At 39.4% G+C, this 21105-nt stretch overlaps 1 protein-coding gene across 1 annotated transcript in view; it reads left to right on the top strand.

Annotated features, from left to right (window-relative positions):
* DLGAP1 (DLG associated protein 1) overlaps positions 1-21105 on the top strand; it is a gene marked incomplete at both ends in the record, with an annotated part of 129908 nt that overhangs the window by 46791 nt on the left and 62012 nt on the right. The window lies entirely within an intron of this gene.

The raw sequence follows: 21105 nt of genomic DNA, 5'->3' as shown, positions 1-21105 counted from the left end.
TGAGAGATACAAGCACTTCTCAGGGTTGCTTTTCTTTTGGAAATAACCACGATGAATTCCAGATACTGATGACAGAATTAGTGCTTTGTGGAAAGAAATGCAAGTCAGAAACCAAAATCCTAATCCATCTCTTGTATTCAGAACAGCAAGAGGCAGGAACCATTGCATGCATGTGCTCTTTGTCAGAGAATAAGGGACGGCATCTTTCTTCCAGCTCCTCTGCTTTACACAAACTTCATTTACTATTCATGTACTCTTCATATTTATAACTAATATTTACTGTTACAGTTTTTCACTGTGCCCACTATCTCTCTTCCAGGTTCTGTAGCTTCTGTTTTCGGTATTCTCAACTTTTGTTTTTTTATCTCCTGTCTTCCAGCTGCAGTTTTTTGTACATTGCAGGTTCCTAATCTCTTATTCAAGTCTTTTTTATAAAGCCTCTTGTCAATTGGTTTATGTCATCAAAGGATGCCTTCAATCCTTTTAACCAAAAATGTTCAGCTTAATTCATGATTTTTCTAAAAGTAACAAGTCTAAGTACTGTTGGAAATACATTGGCAATACATGACAGGCATCAAAGCATTCTTAACAAATGCCTCAGAGGAGTTCTCGTCTAATTCACTCACCATTAAGAAATAGTGTTCGTCTGACAAAATTTCTTCTGCAAAAGTAGTGCTTGCATGCATGAAGGGTTTGCACCACACTACAAAGACAGGATTTACATAGGGTGTGTGTTACTTCATTGCAGGGCTTTAGCTTGTGTCAAATGTTTTGAGGCAAAAGCTGAAGGATGGGGATTTTTGAGTATTTCTATCTGTGGATCACCATGGCCATCTCTTCATTTATTTGTGAAAAATTTTATTAGTTTTTGGGTTTTTTTTAATAAAATAACTGTTCATTAATCCATGAGACAATAACTTCAACCCTTAAGAGTTTGTTTCTGTCACTTAGAATAACAGTACTCCTGTTTGGGGATGCATGGGGGGGCATAAAAGGAGTGTGTAAGTGGAAAAGGGGGCTGTATGCACCAACCAAATGTACTTGGAAAACCCATAAGAGGAAAATATTTATTGTAAATTGTCTCTGGTTCTTGCTGCTGTTTTGTAACACAATTACAGAGTTCTGATCTCTTCTCTGGGTAGCTGGCTTTATTAAAAAATCTTAGGAACAAGGCTTTGTTATTGAAAAATGTAATCCACTGGGTCTATCTCGCATTACTGCTTCTATAGACAGCCCCTTCAAACCCAGAGAGATAAGTGATTTGCAGCTCTCTCCTTGGACATCCATTGAGGCATTAAGAGACTGCTGCAGATACATTTTCTGCTGTGGGAGTTTTACTGAGTTATGTTTCTCATTTTTTTAATTCTTGGACTCTCAAAGGTCCATGCTTTGCGTTGGTATTTCAGACATCTTTTCTTTTATTACCTTACTTACATTCCTTCATCCATTTAATGAGGATTAGTGCTGAATTAAGTCCATCCGAAAACATCTGTATTGACTACCTTGCTGTTGCCTTGACTGGGAAAGCAATCCTAGGAAAGACTTCTTGGATTTCTAATAATACTGGCCTCAATAAAATAACAAATTATATGGCAGTGAGGCAGATATAAAGAAAGAAGGAAGAGAACGATCTTACCTCTACTAAGGTGATGTTTCAAATGCTTTTGTGGGAGACATGGGGGATAACTATGATCGAAAGTATGGATTTAACATCCCCTAATGAGAGAGCTGTCCTTCTGCTCCAGAAACACCTCTGCCTGTTCAGCCGAGGGAAGTTTCTTTCATCAGCAATAGATCTTTCCTCAGGGACTTGACTTCTCATTCACTAATGCTCAAAGCTGTGATCATACACTAATAGTGGGAATTTGTTTGACTGCTGATAGTACAAGAAAATGCCAGCACGATGGCAACTGAAGAGAAAAAATGCCAACTGCATTCAAATCTATTCCTCCAAAGAAATGGCCCACAGACTTCCAGGGCATCTGAATAAAAATAATGAAATAAATGTATGCTACAGTGGTAGCTGCCTTAGGTTCTAATTTCCTTTTACCACATAGGTTCTAAAATTATTGGCACACCACTATCTTTTGGGTTCCTGGTCACCTCTGTGGCCTGCTCTGATCTTCATGCAGCTGCAGCAGCTTGGTGAGGTGACTGCACCTGGCTTCTGCGTGCATCTGGGAAGAGAGTACTTCATTCATAAGGCAGTCTTGTAGGCTAGGTATATTGTTTTATTCTTGGTTTTGAGAGAAGGACTATGAAATGAGAAGAGAGAATGTGAGTTTACCGTTTAATGTGGTGGTAGAAATGCCTGGGAAAGAAGTGCCCCATCACAACCTTACCATGCTGGAGGGCTAGGAAATTGAAGAGGTCCAGCCACCCCAGCTGGCCTCAGAGCTGGGCTGTGCAGGCTGAAAGCTCCCGCAGCCCCAGGGTGCTAGCATATGTTGTGCAGCATAGCCTGCGCTAAAAGTTACTACCCATATCATTTGGGCTCTTCAGAGGAGCTTAATGAGGTGTGAATTAGTACATAATTTGATCCCTGGTTATTTGCAGATGCCACCATTGTAGCTGAAACTCTTCGGCCAGCAGATTCAGACACTAAACAGGCAACATTTTAAGAATTTAAAATGCTTTTAAATCATTTCAGTGTACCTAAAGAATATAGTGATTAAGAAACAATAACATTTTAAGGTAGTCTAAAGAATATCTCCTGTCTGACTTGTACAATGTAGGAAAACCTTGTATATCCTGTTTCTAAAGCATGCCTGTGCAGCCATGCACTCTCCTTTGCAGCACAGATAAATCATGTGGTGTTGTGAGGGCTCAAGCATTAGCATATGTGGATGCAAATACATGATTAAGACTGGATATGTTTACATTGAAAATGTCACCTCTGTAGCTGAGCTCAAGCAATAATATCAGGAAATAATCTGCATGGATTGCATTAGGCATTTTTCAATATCTAACTTACGTACACTTAGATAAACAGAAATATCAGAATTATCTGCAGCAATGCCATCTGGTGATTCTCAGTAATATTACACTTCATATTAAAAGCAAAGCAAACAAAAATCCCAAGGAAATCATGCTGTGCAGCCAGCAGGTTAGAGAAGGACTGAGAGTTATTGCAGTTTATGCTAATTATGAGGCTTCAGCTGAGCAAGCTGTTCTCCTTCCGTTCTGTGGAACATCTGACCAAGAGGGGTCAGGTACTTTGTGGAAAATCTCTAAGGGGCTGCCTAGCCAACTGGGGAAAAGAAAGCAAATGGCATTAAAAATAGACTTGTGCCAGGTGGAATTCAAGAATAAAATCAAAGCCTGTGGAGAAGGATGCTGGAACTGACTGTACCCCAGCTGTGTCCAAGCTCTTTGGGACTCTTCAGGGCTGTCCTTTCAAAGACCGTTCTGTCCAAAAAGAAACAAGGAATGAGGATTTCAAATTTGGTTTCCAAATGAAGCCAGGGTTGTTTTCTGGATTTGTACCAAAAATGAAAGTATCTCTGCAGAAAGCTTGAAGAAATACAATGAAATTAAGACCTTCTGCAGATGCTGAACCTAAAAATAGATTTGGAGTGTTAGAAAACTGTTTGACAAAGAATTTATACAGTTCATTTCCTCTGTTTCCCTGAGTAATCCTGACATGCAGTGTGCCTTTGGATCCACTATCAGATTGCTTAAACCAGCACTTAAGAATGTTTTCCTTTACTAATGAGGAGCTGACCTTGGAGGAGAACACTGTTTCTAATTTCAGAGGCATCTGACTGTAGCTTGAGCAAGTTTCATCTTCTCTATCCCAAAAGTTGGCTTTATGAATTTTAAGATCCACATCACCCGTGCACATACATGCACACACACATACACACAAAATGTTTTTGAAGCTGGTGGAGGTTTTTAATGAGAAAAACTGAGACCGCAGCTCATGCTGAAAAATTTCTAACTGACTTGAAGCATGATGCTGGCACTCATGGAAACTGTTCTGATGAAAATTGCCTGAGACAGGGGCAGGGTTGAGATATGAGAGTCAGCCCTGGAAATGTTAGCTGTACTCAACACTTGGCAGGTTGGTTTGTGTGCTGTGTAATTTTATGCTGAGGTTACGAACTGAAATAAGTCTGATAAATTCTGTTTTACCTTTTGGGCATACAGAACTCTGTGACCTGGAAGATGGGATTACTGGAATAAATATTATATGGGTCCCTACTTGAGAAATGCTTGGTAGTTACAGCTGTTTGCCATTTAAGCAGTGTCAGGCATTGGGATGTATTATACCGATTTTTCAACTTCCTTCCTCGTTTTGGCTCTTTTCTCTGACTATAAATACTGAATTTAATCTTTAAAACTCTTAAGTTGCTTGGACTTGTGTTGAGACATTCCCAGGACTTAGAAAGACAGCCTTAAGCATTCAAAACTGTGATCTTAAAATGTCATGAAGAACTGTGTTGGTCTTACTTTGTGGACATCTCCAGAAGCAAAAGACAATTCTACTTTTGTTCAGATAACACCCGTGTGGTTGACTTCTCCAGTTGTCCTTGTATATCTCCAAAGATAAAAGTTGCACAGTGTTTCCAGGCTGCCTCTTCCAGCACTGAACTACATTGCAGTGTGAATTTCTTTTTCTTAAAAATAACTAGAATTTCCCTTGTGCAACTTGTGCCCATTTTCTCCTGTCCATTTTTAGTGCATATCTGACAAATGCATGATTCAGTCTTCTCCATAACCACTCATCCAGAGCCTCCAGACTGACAAATCTACCTTTCAACCTGTATGGGTACATCGTGCTCCAGACCTCCTACCTCTGTCAGTGTCCTCTTTGTGCTGGGACTCTTGTACTGAGAGTGCCATACCGGGCACAGACTACAGATGTGCTCTCACCAGCGCTCAGCCTCCCTCAGACTGCAGGCTGTGCTTTGGCCAAGATTGCACATCAGATATCCTTTGCACAAGGATATAATGCTGATCGTCCTTCAGCCTGCTGTGCTATGGGACCCTGCCAGCTTTTTCTGATGCTGGGAATAGAACAGCCATCAGACTTGTAGGTTTGACAGTGTCCTCTGAAGCAGAAAAAAGCATGGTGTTTTTTTTTTTTCAAAAGAAGGAGATATTTAAGAGAAATCTGTCATTCAATCAAAAGAACTTTTAAGGAGGAAGCCTATTGGCAGCACAAATAGAGGAAGATGCAGTGATTAGTTACATGAAATGTTTTGTTATTTATTAGTATTGTTTTAACAATTGTACCAAGATGAAAAATACTTTGGATATCCTTTGCATATTTCTGAGTGGAATGTGCCTAAATATAGTGCCTAAGTATATTCTGCAACTTATCAATATTTCTTGATTATGTTGCATACACAAAATTGATAATCATTTCACGTCATTTCAACCTTTTACTCAGCAATGGTGAGGACACACCTCAAGAACAGTGTTCATTTTTGGGCCCCTCACTGCAAGAAAGACATCATGGCTCTGGAGTGTGTTCGGAGAAGGGCGACAAAGCCGTGACAGTTCTGGAGCACAAGACTTATGGGGAGTGGCTGAGGGAACTGGGATTGTTCTACCTGGAGAGGAGGAGGCTCAGAGAAGGCCTTGTTGCTCTCTACAACTCCCTCAAAGGATGTTGTAGTGAGGTTGGGGGTTGGCCTCTTCTCCTGGGTAAGGGCAATAGGACAAAAGTTAATGGCTTTAAGTTGCACCAGGGGAGGTTGCGGTTGGATATGAGGAAACATTTCTTCTCAGAAAGAATGATTGGACACTAGAACAGGCTGCCCAGGGAGGTGGTGGAGTCACCATCCCTGAAGATCTTCAAAAAACATTATAAATGTGGCACTGGAGGACTTGGATTGGTGGACAGCATTGGTGGTAAATGGATGGTTTGACTAGATAATCTTAGTGGTCTTTTCCAACCTTAATGATATGATGACATGACTCAATTTGCGTTGTTCTCCCTTTAGCAGTATGGATGATTGAATAAGGGTTTGAGTTCTTCATGGGTGTTATAAGGTGTATGACTATCTGGGTTGTCATAGAAGGGTCCAGAGGCCCAGTTAGATGGAGACTTCTGTTGAATGACTCCAGAGAGACAATTCTGTCCCACCATATTGCCCCTTACTACTACTGGTATGTAGGTGCTATAGGCACCTGACCTGGAGCCAGCAGCCATGCTCATCCCAGTATATTAAAGTGTCTGAGCATTCACAAAACATACCGAAAGGTATTACAAGTCATATAGTAATTTGAAAGTTGCTGTGTTGTCTAAGTAACCCATGTCTAAAATCTCATTAACCAAGACTTTTTTTTAAACCTATAAACGAACATGAAACCTTAATGACTTTGCCACAGTCTGAAAAGCAGTGGTTAAATCAACTGTCTCTCCTTGTTTCTGCCAGAGTTGTTTGCCCTGTGTTGAGAAGCCTGGGCTGGCTGAATGTCTCCCTCTACATCTCTATCACCAGGAAACTCAGGTGCTGGGTCATGTTGATGTGACTTCATGGCACGTGGTTCTAGCAGTAGATCTCATTGGTGGCCTCGTGTTCTGGGGGATAATGTTTTCTGACTTGCAAGCAGGAGTAGGGTATATGAAATATGTCTGGAATTACATATGTCTTTGAAGTATGCCTGGAATTACATTGCAAGGAAGCAGATTTCCCACAGCAGCATTGACTTATAATTACACATAATAGGTAAAATGTGGAGCAGAATATAAAATAAACCCACAGTCTGTTTCCACTTAAAGATAATATAACCTTTATCCAAAGTGCTGTGCTTGGAGGGCTGGTCATCACTCCAAAACAACAGAACCCTGAGCATTAGATGTACATTGTCCTTTAGCAGAGATGTCAGTAACTAATGAAGGGCAAATCATTGAGTTGTCACTTAACAGAGCAACAAAGATGTGAATCTTTTCTTTGTTTTGAATTATTTTAAGTGCAATGTTTTTTGTGACGGTGGTAACAGAAATGAGATGGATTAGTAATCTGAAGACATGACCCAATTTATATAATGCAATCACATTTTCAGTAATAATTAGTCTATTTTAGGAAAATAATACAAATGTGATTGGTTTTAACTGCTGTTCTTTAGGAAAGCAAGACTTAGGCCTCTTTCCTGAAGGGGCTATGCTTAATTAATCCATCTAGGGAATAAAAATAACACAGGTTGTTCTTAGCATGTGCTACTGCCCAGTCCTCAGCAGTGCATTGCACTCATCTGAAGTAAGCTTCAAATAGTTCATTTAGGACTGAATATTTTTTGTTGTCCTCAGATAATATTTACAAAGTTCTCTTGGACCATAGTGTATTCCAAGAAGTGATAAAAAAAGATGAGATAATTAGTGATGATGATAACTTCTTAAAGTTACTGAGTGATTTTGGAATTAAAAAAAAAAAAAAAAAAAAAAAACACCAAAAAAAAAGGAACAGGTAATTTTTAATAACTAGGTGTAATGAGTACAATTCTGCAGGGCTCCTCTTGTGCCAGAGCAATTTGTGTGGAATGTTGTATTCCATCATGTCAGTAATTCCCATTTGAATGCTCAGATATATTAGGTACCAGATTGGGTAAATAATTACATATTTCATGCTTCCTAAATATATGTTTATGCAGTAGTCTAACAGTAATTGGCTCTGAGAAACTATTATGGACTATGGGGCGTATATATGGTTAACCACTTTTTGAAACAAACCCTGCCTTTTTTCTTTAGTAATGCCATAGATAAACTCAAAGGAAATGTAGCAGTGAATAAATCTGTGCATTAAAAAAAAAAAAATCAGAAGCTCTGAAGTGTGTGCAGAGATGTAATGAACTCTTTTGTGCTGGTACACTGATCTTACTGCACTGCTTTGTACAATGCTCAATTTCAAAGCACCACTCAGATGCTCAGTTTGGAAAGCACCTGATGTTATCTTGCAGACACGGACAGTCCAGCTGCCATTACAGCCTAACAGTCCCTTTTATCAAAAGCAGCTGTAGGCAGATGCAGGTAATCTGTTCTAATGCTGCAATCTTTGTCTGGCCTCCAGCGGAGAAGAATAGGTGTGTTGGTCTTTGGAAATTGTTCTCCCTTACTGAATTTGGCTGTGGTCAGATGGGAGAGCACTAAATTGCATTCCACTCAAAATGCAGTAAGCCATCTGAGCAGAACAATTCTTAGTGCTCTGATCAAGGAGTTGAGCTGAACTGTCAGAGGAGAGGAAAAAAAAAAAAAGCAACTATAAATAATATTAGAAAATCCTCTGCTGTGACAGACCTCTTACTTGTTCTACTGAAAAAGACACCTATTCTTCATCTCTGTACATTCAAGACAACGATAACTTGATTTTTTATTTTTTTTTTTCTGTAATGACTTCAAATAAATTCTGTGTTTAGCGAAAGTAAAGTGTAGACTACATCCCTCTGGGAAGGCTTAGATGGAAGTTAGAATGCTGTAATAGCATAACAAAATAAAGACTGGCAGGCTTTTTGTTTAAACAAAGCAGGCTATTTCTGCTTTGGAATTCCTTGCTCCTGCTTGCTTTTGCTAAACCCTCTTTGCACAGGGTGTTACCTGTAATCCTGAATTTTGCTAAGAGTGAAATACAGTTAAGCACATTTGTGGGTGAAATAAAGCTATGGTTTTAGCAAATAAAAAATACACAAACTGCAGTATATTCAAACCCATCCAGGAATGACTAGCCCCAATCTGATTGCCTCAGGAATTCTAGAGAGAATCTGCAGCTTTCCATTTTGTGTAAAGTGTATTTTACACACAAGTGAAAGAATTAACTTTTGCTCCATCCCACAGTCATACACTGTCTTATCTCACATAGTTCTCTGAATTCTGACATGATTTTTATCATTTGCCCCTTCAAATAAACATGAAAACACGGAGGAAGAAGGTATTCAGAGTGAAGGAGGTAGAGTTAGGGAAAGTATTGAATCTGTGTTGGAAGCTCTGATAATACCTTTTGCAAGGTTGCATGCCCTCATTTAGGTGAAGCCCATTATCTTGATGTTTAATTCCAAGGGAGCTGCCTTTGTCTTTATTCACATCTCTTTGTACCAGCTCTTTCTTTCTTTGGGACACTGCTACAGAAAAGCTAGATCATGTTGAAAGTGATGTTAATGCAGAGCTAATACTTGTTCTCTGTTCAGAAAAAGGAGAACAAACAAGGACAAGAAATTAGTTAAGATTTCCAACATTCTCCTTTCCCAAACCTTCCTCTCAGACTTCATCCACAGCTGAAGAACCAAGTTGTATTAGCATAAAGTATAGAGCATCATTCAGTGTAAAAGAATGGTTGTGTTTAAACTTGCGTCAGCTACCTGTGGGCCATTGACATCTGTTTGGGTGCAGCATACTTCCACATATCAGACCTGGCATTGTAAATCAAAATGCCCTCAACTCATCTGATTTACTTCCCCAGCCATTCCCTTTTCTGGACTTCACGTATGTATGCAGCAGTCCTGAAAGCCTTTTGCTGTTTCTGTCAAAGCTTGCTGAGAATGAAAATTTGTGTCTCTTTTATGATCAGTGTCTGAAAATTAGTTAAGAAGGCTCACACTAAGTGTAAATCTGGGTCTCGCATCTTGTGATCTCTGGTGAGGTTGTTGAGTAATAGATGTAGGGTAAAGATGTTCTGAGTCTGAAAGCATGTGGGTTTTTAATGCAGTAAATCTAATAAAATATAATAGCCTACCCCCACAGATTTCAGGTGACATGTACCAATGGAGAAAACATGTCTGAAAATAAATATGAGCTAGAGATATCTTTCAACATAATATCTTTTCCTAGTTGGATAGACCTCCTTTCATTGGAAGGTGATGAGTCTGAAGGGTAAGAAAAGAGATGTGGGAGAAGAACAAGGAAGGAACTAACTTTCAGCAGCAAAGAGGGTCTAGAATTGTTTCATAAAACAGAAATATGTCCTGTATTTCAAAAACCACTCATTCAACAAAATGTAGAATTGGTAACATCTTGCCTTGCACAGCTCTTTTGAGTTTTTCCAAAATGCTTCTACTTCTCTTTATTCCTTCATCCCATATTAATTACTATGTAGGCAAGATGGAGATGTGCTACCCAGCACATTATGTTGGTACCATTTGATCCACCAGAGTAGCCAGTTGTTGACACATTTTAGAGCACATTTTCTGGTTGTGATGAGTCTCCAATTACTCTACAGGCAGGAGATAGAGAAGAATATGAGATGGTCATTGAAGTAATTGTTTCCAGAATCCCTCAGTGCCTTTATAAGGCTGATGTAACCAGTGAATGGAAAGTAACAAACGTGACAGATTAGAGTAGGCACTGGACAGCTTAAAGAACTTTGGAAATTAGTGGGGCTGGAGCACAAGTGTTGGAATTTCATCAAGTGGATGCTAACTCTTTCTCCATCTACTTTCTAGATACATTTTTAAATATTTTAAATACAATATTGCAGATCTGAACAGTGTGTTATAAAGCTGTAAAAGTGAGACTGTAAACTTTGTTAATTGAGGGTCTAATTGTGAAAGATGCTGAGTGTCCTTAGCTGCCAGCATCATAGAATCAGCTCATAATTTCCATATGCCTGATGTCTCAGAAACATCTGGCTCTTCTGTTTCAGTGCAAGAGCCTTAACAACTGGAAGAATCCAGATCAGGGGTATGAATCTGTTGGAATCCAGTTTATGATATTTAGTTAAAGATACATTTGTAAGAATGTCTAGACTTCTTCTGACAAAAACTCAACTCTTGCAAAGAGATCCTAGGGAACAGTGTAGAAATATCTTGTAAAACATAGTTTCTGAGCAATCATTTCAAGTGCTGGTTTTTGTTTTCCATTAGAAAAGGTGAGATTTTGCTTTCCTAGAAAAGATGAAATTCTAAGGAATGGCAGTGGTGTAAATATTACCTTTTCTCTGTCATATAAAAATGGACCAAGTTGTAGCACAAGAAAAACTGATTTTTAACTAATATCAAGATTGTTTCTGCTATACTCATAAATAGAAGAGGTAGGAAGAGTCTCTGTCTCTTTCTTTTTACCCCCAAAATTAGCAATGATATTGTGTTTAGCAAGATGAGGTGGAACAATCCCAGGTACCTTTCATTTGTTTCTCATAAAATTATAATGTGAACTGACTACTGACACCGTATTTCATGTATGTCTGCTAAACAGTGACCAATCAACCAACAGGTCCCTATTAAAGAGATTCTTCCTTCTTGTACTCCAACAGCATGCACTAACTACCAGCCATCCGTGTCTTCTCCTCAGTGTGTTGATTGGTACACATACCTCCTTTGCATCACTTTAGAAAAACTGGCTACCTTTGTCAGCTGAGGAAGAGAAGGAGGAGGAGGAAAGGAAGCTTTACTCCATCTTCAGCATGCATGGGGAGGAGTCAGGGACCCTTTCAGGTTGGCATCCTGGCCAATACCTATGCAAAAACAGAAGCATAGAGGTCTTTATTTATCCCAAGTTAGAACCTGTGTAATTGCAAACTGTCGCCAATAACTATAGGTAATCTCCAAAAATAAGCAGTGTGGTTATCCAGTAACTTCAGTATAGTAATTCTGGACTTAGGTTATTAATTATAGGTAAAGGATTAGGCATATCCATTGGTCTGAATTTCCACTTTCAAAACCACATTTCTTTTTCTCGCTTTCAAAGTGAAGTTAACTTCTGCGGGGCTCAAGGCACTGTCAACTTCTGACACTGAAGTGTACTGGCTTCATTTGGCAGCATCTGGCAGATCTTTTTACATCTACATTTTCCTCTTGAAAAATCTATTATTGTTATTGGAGCATGACATTGTACTTCTTAGGAGAGAGAAGAAGCCTAGGGAAATTATTAATTCAAGCTGTCAGCAATATCTAGCTCATTCATATTGTTATGAAAAACATTTTACTTTTGAAATAAAACTGGTGCACATTTGCTTTCTGTAAGCAGGAAGAAGCAGGCATCTTTTTACTGGGGCATTTTATAGAGATTTTGCAAAAAGCGAATTAACATGTATCTTTCTCAGAGTGCAGTAAGTCACACAGAAATGATTTTTCTTCAACATGGGGGAACGTTTTGCACTTCTCAAACCAGCTGAAGTGAAAAGAGACTCACATTGCAAAAGTGGTAAAAGTTAAACTACTTTGTAGAATGAGGGCTGCAAATGTTTCATGTGCTGCTGATGTACCAGGTATCTGCCAGTCAGCTTTCCACTTTGCACTTTAGCTGCTTTGCTGATTCTTGTCAGTTTGTCTGCCTAAAACATGTTTCTGTAAGGAACTTTGAATTTCATGCACTTTGATTTTTCTTTACTCTCACTGCAGCTTTCTGGTGCTGTCTCTACTGAATCCATGTTTTAGTACTTGGCTGACGTTGAAGGCAACTGGCATGTCTTCCCCTAGATTTGTATTTACATTGTGGTTTCTCTGGCTCAGCCCATGCTGACTCCCTGCAGTAATCAAGCCTGAGCTGTTTGCTACGCTTGGCAGAAGGGGCTGGTTAATGAAGATTTGTTTGGAGACAAGTAGAAGCTAATAGGATAACTCATTCACTCAATAAACACTGCTGTTTAGTAAACTATATCTGATGACCTCATGACACTCTTGTCAGTCATCTCACTTCTCCCAGGCCATTTATTCTGATTTTTATAGACAGCTGTTCTCCAGCCATTACATAACACTGTTTCGGAGGAAAAAAAACAGTAATGTATCTGTACTCATTTTTATCACATATATTTTTATTTTTCCATCTTTTCCTGACTATGAAAAATTCAGATATGTTTGAGTTTATCAGACAGCAACACTTCCAGCACACAACTGACTTCTCCTTGAATGAGCTGTATGCAGTTGACAGTTTCACCAAAACTCAGGGACTACCAACCAGTAGTGCATAACTATATATTATGAAGCAAATTTAGGATGTTTAGAATCACAGAATCACTAAAGTTGAAAAGAACTCCAAGATCATCCAGTCCAACCACCCACCTACCACCAAAATTTTCCCACTAAACCATGTCCCTCAGTACAACATCTAAGTGTTTCTTGAACACCTCCAGGGATGGTGACTCCACCACCTCCCTGGGGAGGCTGTGCCACTGACTCTCCACTCTTTCAGAGAATTATTTTTTCCTAACATTTTTGTAATATAATGCTACAGAGAGAGGCAGATTAGCATCTGCTTTTGTCTAAAAGATGTAAACTGGAATATAAAAATTACGTATCATAAAAGTGTTCGCTGCATTGAGTTCTGTGGCATGTACAGAAAAAATTAAAGTATTTATTTTACGTCACGTGAATGGTGACCTAGATGCCCAAGGCACATCAATTAATTACAGCATACAGATATCTGGAGATGGTGTTGTCGCAAGACATTTAATTGTGAATTTCTATCTCTACAGCCACCTTTCAAATACAGCTGCCTCCTCTGGATTCGTATCTGTTACATTCATATTTTGTGTCTTCTAAATGCAATCTCATATCATAATACTACTGGACTGCATCTCTCTCAGCTATTCACATATGTTCTAATCAATCATGGCTGCAACAATAATTATTTCCTCTAAATTTTGCCTCTATGATAATTTTCTGGTTTCTCTCCATTTCACCCTTCTGTGCATTCCAGTCAGATTGGCAGTTGGACAAACTAGGCAGCTTCCTCACTCAGGTGCCATTGCCAGCCATGAGGGCATGTTCCATGGAAGGTGTCAGGGAGCAAAGTGGAGATGATGTGTCACAGCTCTGCCAACTCAAGAGGTTGTCCAGAACCCCGGGATCATTTTCTTTTTCCTTCTTTTCTCTGGTTCACTTAACAATTATTTCATCGTTTAGAATAACAGTTGAGGCCGTCTCAGCAGACTGGATCTGTGTGGCTCATGGTAGTACTGCAGCTAAGATCCCCCACCCGGGCATGAACTGTGAGATCATTCTGTCTACAACATCTGTAATAGGAAAAATGGGTACCAATCATATACTAAACACAGCATTTTTTTCTCTCGCTTCTTTGAACAGTATAAGTTATCTCTCAGATAAGATGTTCCTTTCCATAGTGTCTTGCTTTTGTTTCCTTTTCATATGGCTTGTGTTGATAGTTAGAATAACTGCATAACTGTTTCTGATTTTTGGAAACCAGAAGCTCTGGGAAGTTTTACATTGAGATACTCATGTAGCTGTACTCATGTTTGACTTCAGTACCTGGGTCAGCTGTTAGTCCATGGGCTTTCACCATTTCATTGTTGCTGTTTCACTGCACTCAGTAGCATTAAGGACAGTCCCCCATTCTCATTAGGTTACATAGACTATTCCTCCTTTCAGTTAGTAAGTCATGCGTATCCTCTCAGAATTATTTCACCTGACTAGGAATGCCACAATAGGGCAGGTTGTGCCAGCAAAGAACCATTGCAGAGAGTATGGCTTGCAAGCACAATTCTTGAGATTTAGAAGGTTTTTGCAACTAGCGAAGGACAAATATGTGTATGCATGAAATTTAATGACTTCACATTTTGAAAATGAAAACTTCTTTTAAACAGAAGTTGCTGGGCTATTGGAGAACTGCTGGTAAAGCAATCGCAGTGCATCCTTCCACTGTCTGACTGAGAGGGGGTTGAAATTAACAGGTTGGTATAACCTGATCACCCACATCTCCCCTATTTTTTTTTTTTTAATGGAATCTTCACCCTGTATAGCCTAGATTGAACAAGTAGATTATTCAAGAATGTTCATTCTTGCCACTTGATGAATTTAATAGTGGAATAATAGCTAAATCTTATCCCGCATATAATTATGTCAAATTCTGCTGAGGGGATCAATTTTTTCCAGTCTTCTTTTTCCCTTTATCTAATCACACTCAGCAGGAAGCTGTGCCAGTAATCTGAGTGGTTTGGTTCCCTTTCATGATTATTCTTTCACAAAAATCTCTTTTTGCAGAAATTGTTACAAATACAGTACAATTACAGTTACAGTATATTGTGTTCTTCCAACGTGTAAATCAAAAAAAATCTAAATTTAATTGGGGAATATAAGGCATGTATTTCACTCGCATGTATGGGTTGTGTGTCACAGGCTCAAGTTTTTTAATAGCAGCATGTGTATGTGCTGATTCGTCTCATTTGATTGCCTTTAGGGAACTCTCATTTCATTAATGGGTCAGAATTGGACTGAGAATCTAATCTTGCACAAGATACCGAACTGCTAACTGTGTTTAAACAAAATGCAATTACCCTAAAAAAAATGAATTAAGCCTAGTTAAGATGATATGAAGAGTTATGAAAAAAAAAATTCTTTTTTCTCTTTTTATGTAGTCTGACTGAATAATTAAGAATTCTTATTGAACACTGAAGGCAGCGCTGTATCTAAAGTGAGTTTTGCTCTGAAATAAAGATTTCCTAGATCATCCTGACTGGATATCAGAAGTAAGGCCATTACTTCATGTCTATTGAAGCTGAGCCAAGGATATCTGAAAATCACACTCACAGAAAAATGGTGCAGGTGTGCTTAGTGCTACCTCCTTCACAGCCCGAGTGCTTCATGGGCTGTGATGCATGACTGTGTGATGCTGTAGCTCACAGCAGCCAAGGCACAGCTCTGAATTTCACAGCTGTAGCAAGTGCTGAGAACAAGCAGTCCCAAGGAGAGAAGTTTCATCTGGGTGGCCTTTATTTTTCATGCTCCTAAAACTCCATAATACCATCATTCCCCTCACTTGCTAAAATGAAAACTGCTCTCATCACATTTAGAGAGAGAGAAAGACATGCCTGGAAAGTAGCAAGCAGCATAGAAAACACAACAGAGGTCATTATCTGCTGCACCTCCTGCTTCCAAGGAGACTGACATCTGATCCTGGAAACAAGGAATGTAAAATGATATTTTTGATTTAGAAGGCTAATAAAATCCTTCAACAGGTGCTCTACTTGAAATGTGCCCATTCTATTGCAGAGATTTGCAAATTTATTATTAAGCAATGTTTGTTTTCTTGAATGCTGCTGTTGTGCCCCAGTTTTGGCAATTTTTAGTTTGTCAGCTTTATTCAATCTTGAAAGACTTTTTTTTTCATGAATTTTCCTGTTTTCATTACTTGCATCAATCAATTCCATTGTTTTTACTGCTAATTTAGGGTGCAAATTAGTTCCAGGCAGAAAATTCCAGTCTGCATTGAAATTCCCCTGAAGTATACATGCTTGTGGTTTTGACAGAGGATCATTTCAAACTGAAATAAACAAGGACTGCATTGGAGGAAAATGCAAATCTAGGTCATATCTTTCCTAAAGACCAGTGACCAAAATGGATTCTTCCTCCTCCAACATTCTGCATTAGCATCAGCAATAAGCCCTACCACGCAATGCTGGAGCTATGTATGAATATCTGCTTCCCTCAAAGTTGTTTTGTAGCCAGCATTGCTTCCTAGTGAAGAGACTGAAGCAGAATGCAAATACTTACTGTCTTCCACAGTCATCTTTAATACGTAGCATGTTCAGGAAGATGGTTTTATTTCAGAAGCCGAAGATTCCTCAAAAAACCTTTAAAATACTACACCATGACAATGTTCTTCATTAAAAAAAAAAAAAAAAAAAAAAATGCCACTCTTCTCTGAAACCTTGGAAGACAGATGTTCAAACAAAGGGCCAAGTTTTTGCCTGGAGAAACTACTCTGGGGAGCTGCAGGAGCAACATTCCAGGTAGACAAAGCAGATGAGATTACCTATAGACTGCCAGACTCTGAGATGGATGAGGAAGCATGATGATAGAACTGTGGTAGATGTTAGGAGTGTGGTGACTTGGTGATGCGAGATGAGTGAGGTGAGAAGCCACAGAATGGAAAGTGTTAAATTGAGATCCCTAGGAGTACCTGCCATGGCCAGAGAGAGAATCAGCTGGGATAGGACCTCAAGTCTATCGTTGATTTGAGGTAGATCAGCTTCAACCTATTCCTTAAAGCGAGTTTCCCAAAAAGACACAGAAAAGCTTTTAAATTCAGGAAGATAAGTTTTATCAGACTGTAATCTCAAGTAGTTCTTTTAAATACAGGAATCTCAAAGTGACTTAGTAAGACAACACAGAAATTAAAAAAAAAAAAAAAAAAAAAAAAAAAATGCTGAGAAGTAAATTGCCACCTGCCCAAGGCATCCTTGCTTCCAGACCTGGCTTTGTGCAGCCTTATGGCTTTCTGAGTGGCATAGAAACATATAGAATTGAGTTGCTCAGTCTGCTCTGCCTCCAGGCAGCTTTTCTCTGATCCATCCTGAGCCCTGGCACAGCAGCCTCCACCAGAGCATTCCCTCATCCCCTGTTGCAATCACACTCTGGAAGGAATGTGGTGTCCAAACAAGGACCAAGCATGGCAAGTGCCTACCATCCCTGCCAAGGAAATGTGGTTGTATCAGACAGAAGTGGGAGATAGGGCAGACAGAAGGTGAAAAAGTCTTTGGTAGTCATAGCAGAGGTACATAAGAAGCTGGAGGAACTGCTAAGGAGCCTGAGACCAAAAGCAGATGCTGAGAGCAGGAACCATTGGAGGGAAAACCATGATTTGGATGGCCAGAAAGTGTCTTGACTTGGGAAGAATGCCTGAGGAGCAGCTGGAACAGGACAGTGAGCCGGGAGTTGCACAGAAGTGCTAGAGGAAAATAAATGGGAATAAAGTGGAAGAGCCATTAATTGGTGAGGAGAAGTGGAAGTGTGTGTTCCCTCATGGCACACTTGCCTTCAGAGCCTGGGTCTCCTTCCTGAGGTATCTCATCCTTCATTGGCAAATGTTCACAAGCATCTCATGTAAGTCTCCCTGGAGTGACAGCCACAACTATCCATTACCCATGTGCTTCAGCCAGCAGTGAGGTGGGTTTCAGTCTCGTAAGGATGCTCATAATTTTTAATGTGATGCTTCACAGTGAAAGTTTTTCTCTTTTTCTTTGTTTTCTCATGTTGCTTTTTGTAAACAGAGGAAATCATGCAACTGAAACGATTTTAAAAGAGCACAGTTAAAGTCATCACATGATTCATTCTTAAACTAGAAAACCCTAGACTTAAATTTAGATTATTTTGATTCAGTCCTACACCTGTTCAATGTCACAGTCTTTGATTACAGGTCTTGTCCTATGTTTCCCAGAAGGTGCTTGCCTTCCTCCCTTAGTGGATAGGCTGGACCATGTTCAGGAGATAATCAGAGGTTGTCTGAGGATAAGAAATAAAGGAATCTGCTGTCTGCTGAGCCCAGGGTTCATTTGTTACAGAAGTCAGAAGGTACGTACTACAGGAGACCTGGGACTTGCAGAAATAATGATGATCTCATAGTCAAATCCATGGAAAGCTGTCCCACTTCTGGCACAAAGCTCCTGTGTGATGTGAAACAAGTCATTTCCCTCTGATGTCTGCTTGCTTTGAGTTCTTATATTTTAGGTTTCTGGCTTGAGGTGCAGACTTAATTCATGGAGGTTCTCAGGTAGAACTGAAGTCACAGGGAGTTCTGCCTTGCATATAAGGAGTGATGTAATGCGCAAGATTAGGTAGCATCTCAGATTGGGCAGTCAAAATTCTAAGTAATCTTAAATTTAATTCCTTCTTATTTCCCTATCTCTGAAATGGGAGCAACTAGCCTCCCTTTTTCTTAGAAGAATGCCTCTGAAGTACAGTCATTCTGAAAGTAAAGATTAGCCACCAAGGAAAACAGTCATTCTGTCTTTTGGGTGTAGTGTTAGCTGTATTTAGTAGATCTATGATGGGACTGTACGTTGAGTAAGCAGGAAAAGCCAAAAGCTGCTGGTCAGATGAGCATTGCTTATTCTTTGTACCAAGTCAGTAGCCATTTTGCATGGAAACAGCCAAGGAGGCCAAGCTTAGTCTTATGGGGGCTGCAAATTTTTAAATGTTGAGTACAATGCTTCCATTGTTCTTATAACATCCTCTAGGAGGCTTATATGTTGTAGCTATATAGATTATATAGCAAAATATTTAATGCATATTTTATACCTAATCTTTTTGCTGTTTTCTCCCCCACCCAAATTTAGTTTGAAGTGTAGCTTCATGTCCCTGTGTGCACATTTTTGGTAGGACCTCCTAGACATGTATTTTGTTATCAGTTCTTCTCATAATGAGAATTGCTGTTTCCTGCATAAGTCATTTCAGCAATCATACAGTGTTCTTTCATCAGCAGAAGGTGCAAGGAGAGCTAAGAGTGCTGGGGAGTCCTGTGGGACCTGGCTAGCTCTGAGAGAGGTTTCCCCAGAATCACACACAGAATCACAGAATGGCCTGGGTGGGAAGGGACCTCAAGGATCATGAACCTCTAGCCCCCCCCCACCAACCTCCCCATTTAATATTAGACCAGGCTGCCCAGGGCCCATCCAACCTGGCCTTGAACACCTCCAGGGACGGGGCATCCACAACTTCTCTGGGCAGCCTGTTTCAGCACTTCACCACTCTCTCTGTAAAGAACTTCCCCCTGACATCCAACTTAAATCTTCCTTCCCTCAACTTAAAATCATTTCCCCTTGTTCTGCTGTTATCTACCCTTTCAAAGAGTTGATTCCCCTCCTGTTTCCCCAGTTCTTGAAAAGCTACTATTAAAAATAAACTGGCAGAAACTAAAAAGGTCCAGAACAAAGTGATCCTGGAGGCTGCTATAATTTTGCCTTTGGTTTGTAAGATGTATTGCACATAAATGCACTAGAATATGCTATTGGCAAGGCTAAAAGTCAAGCATTTTAGAAAAGGTAATTGTATTGATAATGAATCTTTTAAAAAAGAGTTACATCCAGGTATTTCAAATGGGTCTTATTTCAAGGAGTCTTAATACATCCCCAGAATGTTTCCTTCATAACTTTCCATTTAGCCCCAGAAATAATTCCTTTTCTTGAAACCCAAAACAGCAGTGACAGCTCTTCTGCAAGTTAAGACGTCACTGGTTAAAATCTGATAGCTCATATCCCTGCAGGCTCGGAAACTGGAGCTTTTTATCGCTGCAGAGGGTTGATCTCCAGCTGCCTAATTGTTCTGAGCAGCTGCTTCTTTCAAATGCTATAAGGACCCGATGTATCAAAGTTGAAATTATCAATTTATGGCATGAAAAAGCTTTCATAAGTTTTATACATAAATTTGTTTTTATGGTTTCAAAACTTGAGCCATACTGATTTGGGCACATAACATCTGTACAAGAAATCAGTCTTTGAAAACTGAAAAGCTAAAATGTTTTTTAGAAGTATTTCTACATTCAGGATAGACTCTAAAACTTACACCCTCTGACATTGCTCGTGTACTTTTGCAGTAGAATGTAACACGATACAGTGTTGGCTTCAAAACAGGTTTGTTGCACAGCTGCCCTTTGCTTTCAGTAACTTGATTTCAATAATAATGAAAAATGTGCTGTCCAAAGTCAGGTTTCATAACATACTGTAAACAGTATAATTTGATCTCAGCAACATTAAGGATGGCCAATTAAACAGAAAGTCAAGCAACCAGCCACCTGTTCAATCCCTTCACTGTCCCTCCATCATCTGGAAACCTCTTTGCATTCTCAGGCTTTCCCAGAGTCTTTTAGAGTAGATGAAAACGCAGAAAGTCACCCCAATGGGCTGCCAGGAGCAGAAGGAGCAGGAGACCCTGAAACTGCCCCAGAGAAGCATCCCAACATGTCCCACAGAAAACCCACCTGCAGCTAACACAGTTGCCAACAAGCAAGTTGGAGCTACTGCATTTAGTATCTGCCGAAGTTGCTGAGTTTTGACAGGTCTGACAACACTAATCATGTGTTTGGTCTTAAAAGCTTGGGATTTGATATAATGATAGACCCACATTCTTAAATTAAGGTTTTAAAGCTACTTTGAAGTGACAAAGGATGATATCTTCATAGATCTTATGACAACTAAATGATATCATATGTTCTACCTCGTTTTTCTGTGGAAATTAATTATCTAGACCAATGTCTATCATTATGCTGTTTTCTCTTCAAATAACTGTCATATTAACTGCAAATGCAATTTATAAAGTGTTCACTTTCTGCAGAATATATTTATGGTATCTTAGTGTTGCAGACTATATGTCATATGAGGTCATTTCAATGTGATTCCAGATTGAATCAATCAGGATAGAAGAGGCCTATGACCATGCAGATGAGTGTATCAGCGTGCAAAATTTGATGATTTTACAGTCACTTTTAAAATTATTTCA

Source organism: Tetrao urogallus, assembly GCF_951394365.1.
Source record: "Tetrao urogallus genome assembly, chromosome: 3".
Taxonomy (NCBI): Eukaryota; Metazoa; Chordata; class Aves; order Galliformes; family Phasianidae; genus Tetrao; species Tetrao urogallus.
This window is presented reverse-complemented; position numbering and strand designations above follow the sequence as displayed.